At 42.4% G+C, this 21236-nt stretch overlaps 1 protein-coding gene across 1 annotated transcript in view; it reads left to right on the top strand.

Annotated features, from left to right (window-relative positions):
- CHAT (choline O-acetyltransferase) overlaps positions 1-21236 on the top strand; it is a 66788-nt gene that overhangs the window by 16062 nt on the left and 29490 nt on the right. The window lies entirely within an intron of this gene.

Genomic DNA, 21236 nt, shown 5'->3' on the forward strand with positions numbered 1-21236 from the left:
TGGGCCACAGCACAGGACAGACAACCAGTCCTGCTGTCAGTACAGGGGCCTTCTACTGAAGGTCAAATCCTTTGTGCCCACATGTGTCCACCTGCATATCCTAGCTTTCTGGGCAAAGCTAACCAGAGCTGGAATTTTCCGCTGTTCTGGGATGTGGGGTGGGGGCTATATGAGCTGGAGGAAGATGGGCTGCCGTGAAGCCATGCTGGTTCCTGGAGGGCAAGGGTGGTGCTCATTCTGGAGGCCTGGTCACTGGGGATCCAGGATGGAGGCCACCTCTGGAGGGTAGTTGGCCATCTCTATCATGTGATCTCTTGGTACTGAGTCTTTTCATCTTTAAGTGGACCCTTATCCTTCACGCTGGCCGCTGGTCTTGTGAAAGTCTCAAGGCATTTCTGCGAGAAAACCAGTAATCTTCTGAAATTACTTTTCAAATCCAGAGCCAGCCCTAGTCCAGGCAATGGATAGAGTGCCTTCTTCTAGGAGGTGAAGCAAGGCTTCTGCGAGTTTCCTCCCTCATACCCGCACACTCTCAAAGGGCCCCGTGTCCTTGCCTTGATTTTTTCTCCCTCTCTGCAGTCTGATTGCCATTCCTTTGATTAACGTTTATTGTGTGTCTCCTTCCCCTTGACTGTGAGGTCTAGGAGAACAGGGACCTTGTCTGTTTGGCTTCACTTGTGCATCTGCTGTACCCTACACGGTAGGGGCCCTGTTGTAACTGTCAAATAGAAGGATGAAGTGTTACTAATGGCACTGGACCCCAAATGTTTCCCAGTTAATTTTTCTTACCTTTAATTAAGGAAACCCTGTGGCATAGTGGTTAAGAGCTACAGCTGCTAACCAAAAGGTCGGCAGTTTGAATCTACCAGGCGCTCCTTGGAAACCATATGGGGCAGTTCGACTCTGTCCTATAGGGTCGCTATGAGTCGGAATCGATTTGACAGCAACGGGTTTTTTGTTTTAGCTTTTAATTATTGGGCACCTGCTGAATGCTCAGTTCTTATAGCAGGCTGCACAGGCCACAGGGAGGTGACATTGACCTTGTTTCCCATGGACTTGACCACCAAGTTGGAAATCAGTAACTCATTTGAAAAAAGGAGCCCTGGTGGCCCAGTGGTTAAGTGCTCGGCTGCTAACCAAAATGTCGGCAGCTCGAACGCACCAGCTGCAACATGGGAGGAAAAAAGCCCACTGCTGTCATTTTGAACTGCTGACCTTTCAGTTAGCAGTTAATCACTTTAACCACTATGCCACCAGGGCTCATCGGGAGAAAAGACTTGATTTGCTCCCCATAAAGATTACAGCCTGGGAAACCCTACAGGGCGGTTCTATTCTGTCACATTGGGTTGCTATGCATCAGAATCGGCTCAATGGCATACAACAACAACATCATTTAAAAGTGAGTTCATTCCCATGGGAGATCCCAGTGTGATTCAACCCCACTCCTCTCCCCTCCAGGGACAGAGACAGGCATAATCACTTCAGCTTCCAATATGGTCTACACTTTATTAGAGGCCAGGCCCACGACATCTCCCTCCAGAACTGACCAGGATTGCCCTCAGGCCTGAGTGCTTAGGCGGAACTAATTGGAATTAATTTGTTAATGGCATTTGATCCAGCTTTCTGAATGGAAATGCTGTTTCTGAGGAAGGGCAACAGCAAGGAGGACAAACATGGGCATTCCGTCTGGAAACTCAATTAAGCCAGTTAGCGATGACTGTGTCGTCGGCACTATAGGGAAGCCCTTGCGGGTCCCTGAAGCAACTCCTGTCCACAGAAAAGGAACACAGAGGCCATGCAGGAGACTTTCAGCTTAAACTTGAAAGGTTATGGCAGCTTTATCTAAAGAGCGAAGATGGAAAGAGATGAATGGAGTCTAGATATATTTTGAAAGTAGAGGCAACAGGAAGGAAAAGAGAAATGAGAAAGGTCCCTAGGGTTTTTCATTTGAGCAACTGAGTGGATAGTGGTACCGTTTACTAAGATGGGAAACAGGATGGGGGAGTGGCTATGGAATAGAGAAATTGTTCCCGAGTATGTTAGGTTTGAGATGCCTTGAGTCACCTAAGTGGAGACGTCAAGTTAGATCTATGTGTCTGGAGCTCAGAGGAGAGGTCGAGCCAGAGAGATCAATTTGAGAGCCATCAGCACATAAGTGATATTTAAAGTCATGAGCCTGGATGAGATCATCCAGAAATGGAAGCACAGGGGCCCTGAGGTCAGGTAGAGAAAGACGTGAAGGGGATGGAGAAAGAGCAGCCAGAATAGTAAAGGGAAAACCAGGAGATGAGTCACAAAAACACAATAGGGAAGAGGGCTTTGGGGAAAAGGAGTCAGCCAGCCAACATGGAATTCTGCCGAGAGGTCAAGGAAGAACAGAACAGAGAGGAGACACGGAATTAGCAACCCTGAAGTCATTGGTGATCTTGTCCAATGATTCAGACTGGTGTAGTTTGAAGAATGAATGATTGGATGCTGATGGGAATGGTCCAATGTTTTTGTTGCCTGTTTTCATCAAGTCAGCTCTGACTCGTGGCGACTTAATGTATAACAGAAGGAAACATTGACTGGTCTTAGCCATCTTTATGACCTTTGATGTTTGAACCCATTGTTGCTGCTATTGTGTCAACCCAGCTCATCAAGGGTTTCTTTCAATTTTGCTGACCTTCTACAAAACATGTGAATGCTGGACAGTGAAATGATTCAATTGCAGAAAGAAAGTGTTGATGAAACAGCCAATAACTAGAACCAGTAAGTGTAGACGACTCTTTTCAGACAATTTGGTATTAAAGGGAGCAGGGAAATGGGGGAGTCACTGGAAAAGGATGGGAGTCAAGTGAAGTTTTTTAGTAGGAAATGTAAGTACATGGCTGTATGCTGACAGAAATTATGCAGTAATAGAAAGGAATTGTTGACAAGGAGAGAGAAGATGAATGGAGGACTGGGGTTCTTTCAAAAGCAAAAGAAGACGGAGCCCAGAGATTAAGAGGCCATTGATTGATGCAGGGAAAACAGAAAACTTGGGACAGATGCCTGTGGGACTTCAGCTGATGGAGGGGGACTCCTGAACGGTCACTTCTCAGGTGGCAGGAGGAGGTATTCTGAAGGCAAAGGAAACTAGTTGCCATCGAGTTGGCTTCATATTATATGGTGACTGCCTGTGTGGCAGAGTAGAACATTTGTCTTTTCTTGTCTTTATATATATGTTTGTATCTTCTTATATAAATGAGGTCATACAATGTTTGTCCTTTTGTGATTGGCTTATTTCACTCAGCATAATGTCTTCAAGCTCCATCCGTACTGTAGCATGTATCAAGACATCATTTCTCCAACTGGCGGAGTATATGTATGTACCACATTTCATTTGTCCATTCATCTGTTCATGGACATTTAAGTTGTTTCCACCTTTTGGCTACTGTGAATAGTGTTGCAATGAACACTGTTGTACAAGTCTCTTTCTGAGTCTCTGTTTTCAAGTCTTTGGGTGTATGCCTAGGAGTGGTATTCCTGGGTCATACGGTATTTCTATTTTTAGTTTTTTTTTGAGGAACTGCCACACTGTTTTCCTCAATGGCTGTACATTTTGATTCCCACCAGCAATGGATAAGGGTTCCAATTTGCCCACATCCTGACTACCATTTGTTATTTTCTGGGTTTTTTTTTTTTTTTTTCAATCTTAGCCATTCTAGTGGGAGTGAAAAGGTTTTGATTGTGATTTTGATTTGTCACTCTCTGATGGCTAATGATGCTGAGCACCTTTTCATGTGGTTGGTGGCTATTTGAATGTCCTCTTTGGTGAAATGTCTATTCAAGTCCTTTGCCCATTTTCTGATTGGGTTATTTGCCTTTTTGTTGTTAAGTTGTTGAAATTTCGTGTATATTTTGTCTATTAGATTCTTGTCAGATACATGGTTTCTGAAGATACTCTCCCAGTCAGTAGCTTGTCTTTTCACGCTTTTTGGTAAAGTCTTTTGATGAACAAAAGTTTTACATTTTTGTGAGGTTCCATTTACTTATTTTGTGTTTTGTTGTTTGTGCTTTTGTTATTAGATAATCCATTGTTAAAAGCTAGGCCTGACAGCATTGCCATTGCTTCTTCTTCCAAGAATTTTATAGTTTTAGTTTGCACATTTGGAAACCCTGGTGGCGTACTGGTTAACAGCTTAGGCTGCTAACCAAAAGGTTGCCAACTCCAATCCGCCAGGCACCCCTTGGAAACCCTATGGGGCAGTTCTACTTAGACCTATAGGCTGCTATGAGTCGGAATCGACTCAATGGCAACCAGTTTTTTTTTTTTCAGTTTAATTTGCACATTTAGGTTCTTAATCCCATTTTGAATTTGTTTTTGTGTATGGTGTAAGGCATGGATCCTGTTTCATTTTTCTGCATGTGGAAATCCCATTATCCCAGCACCATTTATTGAAGAGACTCTTCTTTCACTATTGAAGGGATTTAGCAACCTTGTCAAAAATCAGTTGAACATAAATGTGTTGGTTTATTTCTGGACTCTCAGTTCTATTCCATTGGTCTATGTGTTTATTATTATACCAGTACCAGGCTGTTTTGATTACTGTAGCTGTATGTCATTGTTGTCATTAGGTGCTGATGAGTTGGTTCTGACTCACAGGCATCCTACGCAACAGAACAAAACACTGCCCAGTCCTGTGCCCTCCTCACAATTGTTGCTGTGCTTGAGCCCATTGTTGCAGCCTCTGTGTCAATACATGTCATTGTGGGCCTTCCTCTCTTTCACTGACCCTCTACCAAGCATGATGTCCTTCTCCAGGGACTGGTCCCTACTGGTAACATGTCCAAAGTACATGAGACAAAGTCTCGCCATTCTTGCTTCTAAGGAGCATTCTGGCTGTACTTCTTCCAAGACAGATTTGTTTGTCCTTCTGGCAGTCCATGGTCTATTCAACATTCTTCACCAACCATAATTCAAAGTCATCAGTTCTTCCTTGCTCTTCCTTATTCATTGCATGCGTATGAGGTTATTGAAAATACAGTGCCTTAGGTCAGGTGCATCTTAGTCTTCAAAGTGACATATTTGCTTTTTAACACTTCAAAGAGGCCTTTTGCAGCAGATTTGCCCAATGCAATGCATCGTTTGATTTCTTGACTGCTGCTTCCATGGGTGTTGATTACGGATCCAAGTAAAATGAAATCTTTAACAACTTCAATCTTTTCTCCCATTTATCATGATATTGCTTATTGGTCCAGTCGTGAGGATTTTTGTTTTCTTTATGTTGAGGTATAATCCTTGCTAAAGGCTGTAGTCTCAGATCTTTATCAATAAGTGCTTCAAGTCCTCTTCTCTTTCAGCAAGCAACGTTGTGTCATCTGCCACGTTCTTCTCCGATTATTTGCTCACTATACAGATTGAATAAGTATGGTGAAAGGACACAACTCCGACACACACCTTTCTTTTGATTTTAAACCATGCAGTAGTATCTCCTTGTTCTGTTCGAATGACTGCCTCTTTGTCTATGCACAGGTTCCACAGGAGCTCAATTAAATGTTCTGGAGCTCCCATTCTTTGCAGTGTTATCTATAATTTGTTATGATCCACACAGTCAAATGCCTTTGCATAGTCAATAAAAAACAGGTAAACATCTTTCTGGCATTCTCTGCTTTCAGCCAAGTTCCATTTGACATCAGCAATGATATGTGGTATACTACATTGATTTAATTTTCTAATATTGAACCATCCCTGCATTCCTGGAATAAATCCCACTTGGTCATGGTGTATGACTCTTTTAATATGCTGTTGAATTCTGTTAGCTAGTATTTTGTTGAGGATTTTTATATCTATATTCATAAGAGATATTGCCCTGTAGTTTTCTTTTCTTGTGGTTTTTTGTCTGGCTTGGGTACCAGGGTTATGTTTGTTTCATAGAATGAATTAGGGACTACTCCTTCCTTCTTTATCTTTTGGAAGACTTTAAAGAGTATCAATGTCAATTCTTCTCTAAATGTTTGGTAGAATTCCCCAGTGAAGCTCTCTGGTCCAGGACATTTGTTGTTGTTGTTGAGAGGTTTTTGATTACTGATTCAATCTCTTCACTTGTTATGGGTCTGTTGAGACTTTCTGTTTCCTTTTCAGCTAGTTTGGGTAGGCTGTGTACGTCTAACAATTTATCTGTTTCATCTAGGTTATACAGTCTGTTACCATACAGGTGTTCATAATATTCTGTCAAATCCTCTTTATTTCTGTCTTAGTCATCCAGTGTTACTATAACAGAAATGCCACAAGTGGATCTGGGAGAAGACCCTGGTCACCAATCTTTCCCTGGTCTAAGAGTTTCTCAGTACAGGGACCCTGGATCCAAAGGACGTGCTCTGCTCCTGGTGCTTCTTTCTTGGTGGCATGAGGTCCCCCTCCTCTCGTCTGGATTCTCTCTTTTATATCTCAAAAGAGGTTGACTCAAAATATAACCTAATCCTGCTGATTGAGATCTGCCTCATTAACATAACTGCCCCTAATCCTGCCTCATCAAAAATCATGGAGGTAGGATTTACAGCACAGGAAAAATCATGTCAGATGACAAAATGGTGGACAGTTACACAACTGGCCCAGCCAAGTTGGTAACACATTTTTGGGGGACACAATTTAATCTGTAGCAATTTCTATTGGGTCAGTTGTAATGTCCCCTTTTTCATTTTTTATTCTGGTTATTCGCTTCTTTGTCAGCCTGGCTAGAGATTTGTCAATTTTATTGATCTTTTCACAGAACCAACTTCTAGTTTTATTGATTTTCTCTATTGTTTTTCTGTTTTCAATCTTGTTTATTGTAACTCTGATCTTTGTTATTTCCTTTATTAGGCTTAACTTGTTCTTCTCTTTCTAGTTCCTGGAGTTGTTGAGTTAGGCTGTTAATTTGAGATCTTTCTTCTTTTTTTATGCAGGCTTTTATTGCTATAAGTTTCCCTCTGAGTAAAGCCTTTGCCATATCCCACAAGCTTTGGAATGTTATACTTTCATTTTCATCTGACTCTAAGACATTTGTGATCTCTTCCTTGACCCATTGGTAGTTTAATAGCATGTTGTTTAACTTCCATTTTTTTTGTATATTTTCCAGGTTTTTTTTTTTCTGTTATCGATTTCTAGCTTTACTCTGTCGTGTTCAGAGAGAACACTTTGTATGATTTCAGTCTTTTTAAATTTTTCAAGACCTGCTTTGTGATCTAAAGTATGGTCCACAGGGTTTTCAATGTTTTGACTTTTCTGAAGTAAATCACCAGGCCTTTCTTCTGAGGCTCCTCTGGGTGGACTCAAACCACCAATGTCTTGGTTAGCAGCTGAGCATGTTAACCGTTTAAGCTACATAGAGACTCAGAAGACGAAAGAGAACATATGAAGCAGCCGCTAGGAAACTGGGAAAGAGATTTACTCAGAAACTTAGTAAGATTTCTGGACTATGTTGAGCTCATATTTATGACAGTTTGAGGTCATACATTTTAGGAGAAACTAATTAGTGTTGTTACATGACTTTTGCCCCCACGATGTTCAGCTCCTGAGGATTGGGAAAGGAGAAGATGGGTTGTTGGGTTTAGCCAGATGAATGCAACCAAGGGAGAGGGAGAAGGTATGGTAAGGAAGCGGTTGCAATGTTGGAATCTAAACTGAGTAAGGAGAGAAGCGAAAGATGGGAGGAGGATGGATAGTACAGTGGCCCTCCTTCATCTGCGGTTTCACCTTTCTCGGTTTCAGTTACCGCAGTTTGAAAACGTTAAATGAGTACGTAGCGTGATGAAATCTCACACCATCCTGCTCCATCATTCACATAACTTTTATTATGGTATATTGTTATAATTGTTCTATGTTATTATTAGTTATTGTCGTTAATCTCTTACGGTGCATAATGTATAAATTAAACTTTATCATAGGTATGTATGTGTAGGACAAAACAACTTATATGTAGGGTTCTGTACTATCTGCAGCTTCAGGCATCCACGGGAGGTCTTGGAATGTATCCCTACAGATAAGGGGAGATTACTGTAAAATAAGTTGTGGGCTGGTGGATTTTGGAGATCTCAGTGAGGGCTATGAAAAGCTTTTGAATTAGAAAGTTAAGAGTGTGGTCAGAGTGTGAGAGACTTGAAACAAATTTCAGAGATGGTCAGTTCCTGGAAATGAGAGGTTCAAAGATGTGATCATGGGGTGGTTGGGGCATTGAGAGATGAGAATATTGTCTGGGTCATCCAGATGGATATCAAAGTTGCTGAGAATGATATTAGCAATGATGGGGAGGAAGAAGGTGAACTAGGAGCCTAAATCTCCACAATGGAGAATGTCTTAGTCATCTAGTGCTACTATAACAGAAATACCACAAGTGGATGGCTTTAACAAAGAGAAATTTATTCTCTCACATCTAGTAGGCTACAAGTCCAAATTCAGGGTGTCAGCTCAAGGGTAAATCTTTTTCTCTTTGTCTGCTCTGGTCTGGAGGAAGTTCCTTGTCATCAAGCTTCCCTTGGTCTGGGAGCATCTCAGCACAGGAACCTCAAGTCCAAAAGATGAGCTCTGCTCCTGCTGCTGCTTTCTTCATGGTATGAGGTACCCATGTCTCTCTACTCACATCTCTCTTTTATATCTCAAAAGAGACTGGATTAAGACCCTATCTAATCTTGTACATCTCATCAATAGAACTGCTGCTAATCCATTTTTACAGACACGTAGGGGAGTCATACTGTGGGGGCTTGCGTGTTGCTCTGATGCTGGAAGCTATGCCACCGGTATTCAGATGCCAGCAGGGTCACCCATGGAGGACAGGTTTCAGCTGAGCTTCCAGACTAAGACAGGCTAGGAAGAAGGACCTGGCAGTCTACTTCTGAAAAGCATTAACCAGTGAAAACCTTATGAATAGCAGCAGAACATTATCTGATATAGTGCTGGGAGATGAGCCTCTCAGGTTGGAAGGCACTCAAAAGATGACTGGGGAAGAGCTGCCTCCTCAAAGTAGAGTCGACCTTAGTGTCATGGATGGAGTAAAGCTTTCGGGACCTTCATTTGCTGAAGTGGCATTACTCAAAATGAGAACAAACAGCTGCAAACATCCATTAATAATTGGAACCTGGAATATACAAAGTATGAATCTAGGAAAATTGGAAATCATCAAAAATGAAATGGAACACATAAACATCGATATCCTAGGCATTAGTGAGCTGAAATGGACTGGTATTGCCCATTTTGAATCGGACAATCATATAGTCTACTATGCTAGGAATGGCAACTTGAAGAGGAAAGGTGTGGCATTCATTGTCAAAAAGAACATTTCAAGATCTATCCTGAAGTACAATGCTGTCAGTGAAAGGATAATATCCATACGCCTACAAGGAAGACCAAGGAAGACCAGTTAACACGACTGTTATTCAAATTTATGCACCAACCGCTAGAGCCAAAGATGAAGAAATAGAAGATTTTTGTCAGCTGCTGCAGTCTGAAATTGATTGAACATGCAATCAAGATGCATTGATAATTACTGGTGATTGGAATGGGAAAGTTGGAAACAAAGAAGAAGGATCAGTAGTTGGAAAATATGGCCTTGGTGATAGAAACAATGCCGGAGATCGAATGATAGAATTTTGCAAGACCAACGACTTCTTCATTGCAAATACCTTCTTTCAGCAACACATGGACCTGTCCAGATGGAACACATAGAAATCAAATCGACTACATCTGTGGAAAGAGACGATGGAAAAGCTCAATATCATCAGTCAGAACAAGGCCAGGGGCCGACTGTGGAACAGACCATCAATTGCTCATATGCAAGTTCAATCTGAAACTGAAGAAAATCAGAGCAAGTTCACAGGAGCCAAAATATGACCTTAAGTACATCTCTTCTGAATTTAGGGACTACCTGAAGAATGGATTTGACGCATTGAACACTAGTGACCGAAGACCAGACAAGTTGTGGAATGACATCAAGGACATCTTACATGAAGAAAGCAAGAGGTCATTGAAAAGACAGGAAAGAAAGAAAAGACCAAGATGGATGTCAGAGGAGACTCTGAAACTTGCTCTCGAACAACAAGCAGCTGAAGCAAAAGGAAGAATTGATGAAGTAAAAGAACTGAACAGAAGATTTCAAAGGGCATCTCCAAAAGACAAAGTAATGTATTATAATGACATGTGCAAAGAGCTGGAGATGGAAAACCAAAAGGGAAGAACATGCTTAGCATTTCTCGAGCTGAAAGAACTGAAGAAAAAATTCAAGCCTTGAGTCGCAATGGTAAAGGATTCTATGGGGAAAATATTAAACTACGCAGGAAGCATCAAAAGAAGATGGAAGGAATACAGAGTCATTATACCAAAAAGAAATTAGTCAATATTCAACCATTTCAAGAGGTGGCATATGATCAGGAACCGATGGTACTGAAGGAAGAAGTCCAAGCTGCTCTGAAGGCATTGGCAAAAAACAAGGTTCTAGGAATTGACGGAATATCAATTGAGACGTTTCAACAAACAGATGCAGTGCTGGAGGTGCTCACTTGTCTATGCCAAGAAACATGGAAGACAGCTTCCTGGCCAACTGACTGGAAGAGATCCATATTTATGCCTACTACAGCACTGGGTGGTTTTTTTCCCAAGAAAGGTGATCGAACCGAATGTGGAAATTATAGAAAAATATCATTAATATCACACGCAAGCAAAATTTTGCTGAAGATCATTCAAAAATGGCTGCAGCAGTATATTGACAGGGAACTGCCAGAAATTCAGGCCAGTTTCAGAAGAGGATGTGGAACCAGGAATATCATTGATGATGTCAGATGGATCCTGGCTGAAAGCAGAGAATACCAGAAGGATGTTTACCTGTGTTTTATTGGCTATGCAAAGGCATTCGACTGTGTGGATCATAACAAATTATGGATAACATTGCAAAGAATGGAAATTCCAGAACACTTAATTGTGCTCATGAGGAAGCTTTACATAGATCAAGAGGCAGTTGTTCGGACAGAACAAGGGGATATTGATTGGTTTAAAGTCAGGAAAAGTGTGTGTCAGGGTTGTATTCTTTCACCATACCTATTCAATCTGTATTTTGAGCAAATAATCCGAGAAGCTGGACTATATGAAGAAGAACAGGGCATCAGGATTGGAGGAAGACTCATTAACAACCTGTGATATGCAGATGACATAACCTTGCTCGCTGAAAGTGAAGAGGACTGGAAGCACTTCCTAATGAAGATCAAAGACCACAGCCTTCAGTATGGATTGCACCTCAACATAAAGAAAACAAAAATCCTCACAACTGGTCCAATGAGCCACATTATGATAAACGGAGAAAAGATTGAAGTTGTCAAGGATTTCATTTTACTTGGGTCCACAATCAACAACCATGGAAGCAGAAGTCAAGAAATCAAACGATGCATTGCATTGGGCAAATCTGCTGCAAAGGACCTCTTTAAAATGTTGAAGAGCAAAGACGTCACCCTGAAGGCTAAGGTGCTCCTGACCCAAGCATGGTATTTTCAATTACATCATATGCATGTGAAAGCTGGACAGTGAATAAGGAAGACCGAAGAAGAATTAATGCCTTTGAATCGTGGTGTTGGAGAAGAATGTTGAACATACCATGGACTGCCAAAAGAACGAACAAATCTCTCTTAGAAGAAGTACAACCAGAATGCCCCTTAGAAGCAAGGATTGCAAGATCCTTTGGACATGTTGTCAGAAGAGATCAGTCCCTGGAGAAGGACATCATGCTTGGCAGAGTACAGGGTCAGTGGAAAAGAGGAAGACCCTCCACGAGGTGGATTGACACAGTGGCTGCAACAATAAGCTCAAGCATAACAACGATTGTAAGGATGGCTCAGGACCGGGCAGTGTTTTGTTCTGTTGTGCATAGGGTCGCTATGAGTCAGAACTGATTCGACGGCACCTAACAACAACAATCCATTTTATTACATCATGGTGATAGGATTTACAACACATAGAGAAATCACATCAGTTGATGAAATGGTAGAGAGTCACACAATCGTCACCCAGCCAAGTTGACAGACATTTTTGGGGACACAATTCAATCTATGACAGGGAGTTATGAGGAGATTGGTAGAGCACAGCTACAGGATGAAGTCTAGTGGCTCCCGCTGTGAAGGGAAAGAAGGAGGAGAATGGTTTAGAAGTGAAAAAAGAGAGCAAGGAAGCCCTCACCCCAACCTTCTGGCCACAAGTTGGAGAGTGGAAGAGGCCGTAGGGGAGGTGGGCCCCAAGAGGAGCCCCACACCCCGTGGACGCTGAGGTAAATGGAATGTTTCCAGAGGAGGTGAGTGATACAATAGAGCAGGCAGTCCCAAGGCAGGCATGGTGAAGGGTTTAGGAAGGAGGAAAGGAGAGGTGGTGAGGTCTGTGTCCATTAGGGATCACATGGAACAGGCTTGGGGTTCTGACAGTGTCCCTGTAAATGGATATGTGGCATGAGATGGGATTGTCCTGCTGGTTCCTTGGGGATGGTGGGCAATCACTGCAAACGATAGCTCAAATTCTTAACTTGTGGGAGGCTGCAATGGTTTGGCTACCTGCCCATAGTATTAGGGGTAGAGGATCTCTCTGGTCCACAGTAGTGTCCCAGTTAACATGCGGACTTACAGGTAGAACATTTGAGGGCATCATAGTCCCCAAGTCCTCTGAGCCGAAGTCCTGAGGTCCTCAGCTCCTTTCCTAGGTCCTGGGATATGACCAGGGCTGGGGCACTGGACCCTAAGGCAGGCGCTGTCCAGCGGGAGGCCTCAACCAGAGACTGATCTTCCCTCATCCTGGCTGAGGGCTGCAATGAAGAGCCTGAGCTTAGAGAAAAGTGTCTGAATCCTCATGCTGCCAACTGAGGCCTACAGGGACAGGGCTTATCCACCCCAGCCGTTCATTTCATCAACCCTCTCTCCTTTGAGAGCCTTCCCTGACCCTGTGCATCACCCCTCACCCCCAAGTAGGACCCTTCTTTTTGGGAGCCACAGGCTGCTCACCCAACCTGACCCTCCTCCACAATACTGAAAGGTGGCAGAGCTCACAGAAGCAAGTTGCCCTCCAGTGGTGAAGCAGGGCTGTCTACCCCCAAAGCCCCTGACCACCACCCTCTTGTGCTCCTATGTCCTCGCATCCCAGAGCCCCTTGCATGGGCTTTCTGCACAGAGCTCACTCAGAGTATTGCACAGAATGAGCGTGGGCACTGTCATTGCTATCAGCACCTGGTCATCCACGGGTGACATAAAGGGCCTTTTTGGGTGCTGATGGGTACAAGACCCATAAGGACTGTCACTGCCCTCGAGGAGCCTATGGTCTTGTTGGGGAGTCAGGAGCAATTAGCATGCTAGGCTGCTAACCAGAAGGTTGGAGGTTTGAGTCTACCCAGAGGGTCCTTGGAGGAAAGGCCTGGTGATCTGTTTACAAAAAATCAGCCAATCGTGGTATTTGGTTCCTTGGTTTGGAAGTTTAGGGTCATGGTTTCATGGGACATCCCAGTTAATTGGCTTAATAACGTGTTTAGTGCTTCTGTTCTACCTCCTGTTTTGTTGCGTAGTGCCTGGGGTCTTAAAAGCTTGAAAGCAGCCACCCAAGGCACAACAATTGATCTTTACTCACCTGGAGCAACAGAGGAAGAAGGAGAGTTGGGAATAGGAGGAGAAAAATGGAATGTGTAGCTAATTGCTTCCACGAACAACTGCCTCCCTTGTCATGAGACTAGGAGAATTGGATGGTGCCTGGCTACTGTTACTGAACATTTTGATCAAAGATTCTATAGAAGAATCCTGATCAAAAAGGGGAAAATGCAGAACAGAATTTCAAAATCTCGTGAAGTCCAGACTTTCTGGAGCCATGGAGGCTGGATGAACCTCTGAAACTATTGCCCTGGGGTAATCTTTAAACCTTAAACCAAAAACATCCCCTGAAATCTTTTTAAAATCAGACAATAGTTTAGCTTAACTAGTAAAGAATGCCTGCCTTGAGCATTGTGCCCTTTTAAGATCTATCTATATGAGATCAAATTGACAACAACAACTCAGAAGATGAGATGGGAAACTTAAGGGACAGTGAGTTTATGTTAATTGAAGAACTCAGAAAAGGAAGATGAGAATGATTGCACAACTTGAAGAATGTAGTCGAAGTCACTGAATTATACAAGCAGAAACTGTCGAATTGGTGTATGTTTGCTGTGTATATGCTCAACAACAACAATCAAATAAATTATTTAAAAAACCAGCCATTAAAAGCTCTACAGAGCACAGTGCTACTCTTACACACACAGGGTTGCCGTGAATCGGAGTCATCTCAATGGCAACGGGTTGTTAAGACAAGAGTGTCCAAGACAAAAGCCAAAGGAGTGTCTCAGCAAGTCCCTCTGAGGATGCAGAGGCCTCATCCCTCCCACCTGCCATAACCCAGGAGGGCTTCCTATAGGAAGTGAACTTAAGGCTAAAACCAGGTGGGTTTAAGTCAGTGTGACTTAACCCCTGGCTGTAGACTGGGGTTGGCTGACTACCTGAGAATTATCTGGAGAGTTTCTTTAAAGAGCCAAAACAAAAACAAATTCCTGAGTCCTCGTGATCCTCACCCAGTTGAGCAGGAATGAGGCCCAGGAGTCTACTTCTAAAGCACCCTGGTGTTTCATGTACAGCCAACTGGGGACCTGCTCATTCAGTCACATTGTGGTTGGCATGCATCATGTTCCTGCTTGATGCTGGGCCCTGTCCTGGGTGCTTTCTGCCCCTTGGTGCTGTAAGTCTTCATTACAACCTGAGAGGAGGGAACTTCATCCCCACAGAACGCAAGAGGAACTTGCATGCCCCAGAGTTCTGGCCCAACACTACAGAGGAGTTAACACCTTCTGATGAAGTGGCAGAGCTAGGGTTAACTTCTAGAAGCATCTGCCCACAAGCCTGGGCCCAGCAGGTTGGGTGGGTTCACCAAAGGGGCTAAAGAAGAGCTGGGGGTCTCAGAGGGACCTGCACGACCTTTCAGGATTTCCCTCTCACGGAGCCTTCCTGATCCCAGGAGGAGCCAACAGAATTATCCTGGTCTGGAAATTTAATTAGGTACTTGGCCCTGAGTCTGGAAGACAGCAGTGCTTGTCAATTTGTGGGAAAAGGATGGCGGCTCAGAGAGCTCCTGAGCTGCTGGCTTTCCTGGGTGCCTGCCTGGACATCCCAAGCAGCAGACTTGCAAGGCAGATGTTCTGCGTATGCACAGCTCCGTCAACATTTATGTCCAGTTACCAATTAGAGCCGAGCTTGGTCTTCAAGGAGAGCTCTGGCAGAAGGCAGCTGCAGCCACAGAAAGCCTCAGTCATGGTTTGCAGAAGCACTCAAGATGGGGCCATTTTTCTATCTAAATATTGTCATCCAGGGCTTGCCAAGTCTGCTAGTTTTAAAACTAATTACATATTAGCAATAAAAATCTCTCTGATTTAATTGGCCCAAAAATTCCTCCTGGGCTCTTGAGGCGGAATATCTTTCTTTTGCAAGGAGCTGGGGACAATGCCTCCCTCCCACAACAGAAGCGTGAATCATAGGTTTTTACATATTAGGAGGAGTCTCTGGGTGGTGCAAACGATTAACAGTCCAGAAATCAAATACAATATGCACTGGGCGAATCTGCTGCAGAAGAACTCTTTAAAGTGTTAAAAAGCAGAGATGTCACTTTGAGGACTAAGGTACACCCAACCCAAGCCATGGTATTTTCAATTGCCTCATATGCATGCGAAAGCTGGACAATGAATAAGGAAGACTGGATTAGAATTGATGCCTTTGAAATATGGTGTTGGTGAAGAATATCGAATATACCATCGACTGCCAAAAGAATGAGCAAATCTGTCTTGGAAGAGGTACTGACAGAATGCTCCGTAGAAGGAAGGATGGTGAGACTATGGTTCACACACTTGGACATGTTATCAGAAGGGACCAGTCCCTGGAGAAGGACATCATGCTTGGTAAAGTAGAGGGTCAGCAAAAAAGAGGAAGACCCTCAACTAGGGGGATTGGCACAGTGGCTGCAACAATGGGCTCAAGCATAACAACAACTGTGAGGATGGTGCAGAACTGGGCAGCGTTTAGTTCTTTTTTCTGTAGGGTTGCTCTGAGACGGAACCATTCCTTGACTGCTGCTTCCATGGGTGTCGATTGTGGATCCAAGGAAAATGAAATTCTTGATATCAGTCTTTTTTCTATTTAGCATGATGTTGCTTATTGGTCCAGTTGTGAGAATTTTTGCTTTCTTTATGTTGAGGTGTCATCCACACTGAAGGCTGTGGTCTTTGATCATCAGTATGTGCTTCAGTCTTCTTCACTTTAGGCAAGCAAGGTTGTGTCATCTGCATATCACAGGTTGTTAATGAGTCTTCCTCCAATCCTGATGCCCCGTTCTTCTTCATATAGTCCAGCTTCTCAGATTATTTGCTCAGCATACTGATTGAATACAAATGGTGAAAGGATACAACCCTGATGCACACTTTTCCTGACTTTAAACCAATCAGTATCCCCTTGTTCTATCCGAACAACTGCCTCTTGATCTATGTACAGGTTCCTCATGAGCAGAATTAAGTGTTCTGGAATTTCCATTCTTTGCAATGTTATCCATAATTTGTTATGATCCACACAGTTGAATGCCTTAGCGTAGTCAATAAAACACAGGTAAACATCTTTCTGGCATTCTCTGCATTCAGCCAAGATCCATTTGACATCAGCAATAATATCATTCGTTCCACATCCTCTTCTGAATCTGGTTTGAATTTCTGGCAGTTCCCTATTGATGTACTGCTGCAACCACTTTTGAATGATATTCAGCAAATTTTACTTGTGTGTAATGTTAATGATAATGTGATACTAATGATAATTTCCACATTCTGTTTGATCACTTTTCTTTGGAATCGCCACAAATATGGATCTCTTCCAAGTCATTTGGCCAGGTAGCTCTCCTCTAAATTTCTTGGCATAGACGAGCAAGTGCTTCTAACACTGCATCTGTTCGCTGAAACATCTCACTTGGTATTCAATCAGTTCCTGGAGACTTGTTTTTCGCCAATGCCTTCAGTGCACTTTGGACTTCTTCCTTCAATACCATCAGTTTTTGAACATATGCTACCTTCTGAAATGTTTGAATGTTGACCAATTCTTCTTGGTGCAGTGACTCTGTATTCTTTTCATCTTCTTTTGATGCTTCTGGTGTCATGCAAGGTTTTCCCCTTAGAATCCTTCGATATCGCAACTCGAGGCTTGAACTTTTCTTCAATTCTTTCAGCTTGAGAAATGCTGAGCATATTCTTGCCTTTTGGTTTTCTAACTCCAGGTCTTTGCACATTTCAATTCTTTACTTTGTCTTTTCCAGAATCCTTTTGAAATCTTCTGTTCAGCTTTTTCACTTCATCATTTCTTCTGTTCAGTTTAGCTGCTCTAGCTGCTCTATGTTCAAGGGCAAGTTTCGGAGTCTGTTCTGACATCAACTTTGGTCTTTGCTTTCTTGCCTGTCTTGTTAATGACCTTTTGCTTTCTTCATGTACGATGTCCTTGATGTCATTCCACATCTCATCTGGTCTTTTATCAGTAGTGTTCAGTAAGCTGCATCTGTACTTGAGATCGTCTCCAAATTCAGGTGGGTTAGACTCAGGGTCGTACTCACTCTTGTGGACTCGTTTTAATTTTCTTCAGCTTGAACTTGTATATGAGCAATTGATTGTTCTGCAGTCAACGGCTGACCTTGTTCTGACTTATGATGTTGAGCTTCTCCATTGTCTTTTTCCACAGATGTAGTCAATTTGATTCCTGTTTATTCCATCTGGCAAGGTCCACGTGTATAGTTGCCGTTCATGTTATTGAAAAAAGGTATTTCCAATGAATAGGTCGTTGGTCTTACCAAATTCTGACATGAAATCTCCAGTATTGTTTCTATTACCAAGGCCATATTTCCCAACTACTGGTCCTTCTTCTTTGTTTCCAACTTTCACATTCCAATCATTAGTAGTTATCAATGCGCTGTAACTGCATGTTTGATCAATTTCAGACTGTAGAAGTTGGTAAAAATCTTCAGTTTCTTCATCTTTGGCCTTAGTGGTTAGTACATAAATTTGAATAATAGTCATATTAACTGGTCTTCCTTATAGGTACATGGATATTGTCCTATTGCTGACAGCATTGTACTTCAGGATGCGTCTTGAAATGTTCTTTTTGATGATGAATGTGATACCATTCCTCTTCAATTTGTCATTCCCGGCCTAGTAGACCCTATGTCTGATTCAAAATGGCCAATACCAGTCCATTTCAACTCACTAATTCCTCGGATATCAATCTTCAAGCATTGTATTCCATTTTTGACAACTTCAAATTTTCTTAGATTCATACTTCGTGTGTTACATGTTCTGATTATTAATGGATTTTCATAGCTGTTTCTTCTCATTTGAGTCATGCCACATCAACAGATGAAGGTCCCAAAAGCTTAACTCCATCCATGTCATCAGGTTGACTCTACTTGGAGGAGGCAGCTCTTCCCCAGTTGTGTTTCGAGTGCTTTCCAACCTGAGGGGCTCATCTTCCAGCACTATATCAGACAATGTTCTGCTGCTATTCATAAGGTTTTCACTGGCCAGTTTTTTCAGAAGTAGATCGCCAGGTCCTTTTTCCTAGTCTGTTTTAGCCTGGAAGCTCAGCTGAAACCTGTCCATCATGGGTGACCCTGCTGGCACTTGGAATACTGGTGGCATAGCTTGCAGCATCATAGCGACATGCAAGCATGACAGTACAACAAACTGACAGACTAGTGGTAACTGTAAAGATTACAACCAAGAAAATCCTGTGGAGCCGTTCTACTCTGTAATACATGGAGTCGCCATATTCTTGATCATTTAGTCTATAATTAACATATATTGATTCCTACTTTGCTCTTTTTTTTTTTTTTAAGTGTTTTTAGGTATTCTATTTCCTTCACTCTTTCATATAAATTTTAGAATAATCTTGTCTATATCTACAAAAAATCTTGCTGGGAGCTTTGTTAAACCTGTATATCAGTTGGGGGAAGTGGCATCTTTATTATGCTGAGTCTTCGAGTGCATGGACACAGTACATCTCCCCATTTATTTAGATATTCTTTGATTTCTTTCATTCTTGTTTTGTAATTTCCAGTGTACGAGTTCTGTGTATGTTTTGTTCGGTTTACGGTGAAGTACTTCTTTTGTTTTGCATGATTGTAAATGGTATTATATTTTTAATTTTGGTATCCACATATTCATGTATTTGTTGCTAGTGTACAGAAATACAATTGCTTTTTGTATGTTGATCTGGTATCCTGCAACCTTTCCGAGCTCAGTTATAAGTTCTGTTGTTGTTGTGTGCCACTGAGTCGGTTCCGACTCATAGGGACCCTATACGACAGAGTACAACTGCCCCATAGGGTTCCTAGGCTGTAATCTTTACTGGAACAGATTGCCTGGTCTTTTCTCCTGCAGAGCCACTGTGCGAGTTTAAATGGCCAAACTTCCAGTTAACAGCCAAGTGCTTAATCTTTTTTTTGGCGGGGGGCGATTTTCAATTATTATTATTATTATTATTTTTTGTGCTCTAAGCGAAAGTATACAGCTCAGGTTAGTTTCTCATAGAAAAGTTTATACACACATTAGTTATCTTACCCTAGTTGCCCCCTCTATTATGTGACAGCACACTCCTCCTTTCCACCTCGTATATTCAACCAGCTCCTGCCCCTTTCTGCCTTCTCATCTCACCTCCAGACAGGGGCTGCCCATTTAGTCTCATATATCTACTTGAACTAAGAAGCGTGCTCTTCACAAGTATCATTTTATGTATTATAGTCCAGTCTACTCTTTGTCTGATGAGTTGGATTCAGGAATGGTTTTAGCTCTGGGTTAATAGAGAGTCATGGAGCCATGTCGTGGGTTCCTCTAGTCTCAGTCAGACCATTAAGTCTGGTCTTTTTACTAGAATATGAGCTCTGCACCCCACTTTTCTCCTGCTCCATCAGGGACTCTCTGTTGTGTTCCCTGTCAGGGCAGTCATTGGTGGTGGCCGGGTACCATCTAGTTCTCATGGTTTCAGGCTGATGGAGTCTCTAGTTTATGTGGCCCTTTCTGTCTCTTGGGCTTATATTTTCCTTGTGTCTTTAGTGTTCATTCTCCTTTGCTGCAGGTGGGTTGGGACCAATTGATGCATTTTAGATGGCCTCTCACAAGCTTTTAAGACCCCAGACGCCACTCACCAAAGTGGGATGCAGAACATTTTCTTAATAAATTTTGTTATGCCAGTTGACCTAGGTGTCCCCTGAAACCATGGTCCCCAGACCCCGCCCCTGCTACTCTGTCCCTTGAAGTGTTTGGTTGTATTCAGGAAACTTCTTAGCATTTGGTTTAGTCCAGTTGTGCTGACCTCTCCTGTCTTGTGTGTTGTCCTTCCCGTCACCTAAAATAATTCTTGTCTACTATCTAATTAGTGAATACCCCTCTCCCTCCCCACCCTCATAACCATGAAAGAATGTTTTCTTCTGTGTTTAAACCTTTTCTTGAGTTCTTATAGTATAGTAGTGGTCTCATACAATATTTGTCCTTTTGCAACTGACTAATTTCACTCAGCATAATGCCTTCCAGATTCCTCCGTGTTATGAGATGTTTCACAGATTCGTCATTGTTCTTTATCATTGTGTCAATATACCGTAATTTGTTTATCCATTCATCCACTGATGGGCACCTAGGTTGTTTCCATCTTTTTGTGTTTGTGAACAGTGATGCAATGAACATGGATGGGTGTGCATATATTCCTGTGACCGATGGGCTCTTATTTCTCTGGGGTATATCCCAAGGAGTGGGATTGGTGAATTGTATAGTACTTCTATTTCTAGCTTTTTAAGGAAATGTCGAATCAATTTCCAAAATGGTTGTACCATTTTACATTCCCACCAGCAGTGTGTAAGTGTTCTAGTCTTTCCACAACCTCTCCAGCATTTATTATTTTGTGTTTTTTGGATTAATGCTAGCCTTGTAGGGGTGAGATGGTGTCTCATAGTTTTGGTTTGCATTTCTCTGATGGCTAATGATTGTGAGGATTTCCTCATGCATCTGCTAGCTGTCTGAATGCGTTCTTTGGTGAAGTGCCAGTTCACATCTTTTGCCCGTTATTTAATTGAGTTATTTGTCTTTTTGTTGTTGAGGTTTTACAGTAACTTGTAGATTTTAGAGATTAGACCCTGATCAGATATGTCCTAGTCAAAAATTTTTTTCCCAGGCTTAACCATTTCTTATTTTTAT

The sequence above is a fragment of the Elephas maximus genome, chromosome 16 (genome assembly GCF_024166365.1).
Source record: "Elephas maximus indicus isolate mEleMax1 chromosome 16, mEleMax1 primary haplotype, whole genome shotgun sequence".
Lineage (NCBI taxonomy): Eukaryota > Metazoa > Chordata > Mammalia > Proboscidea > Elephantidae > Elephas > Elephas maximus.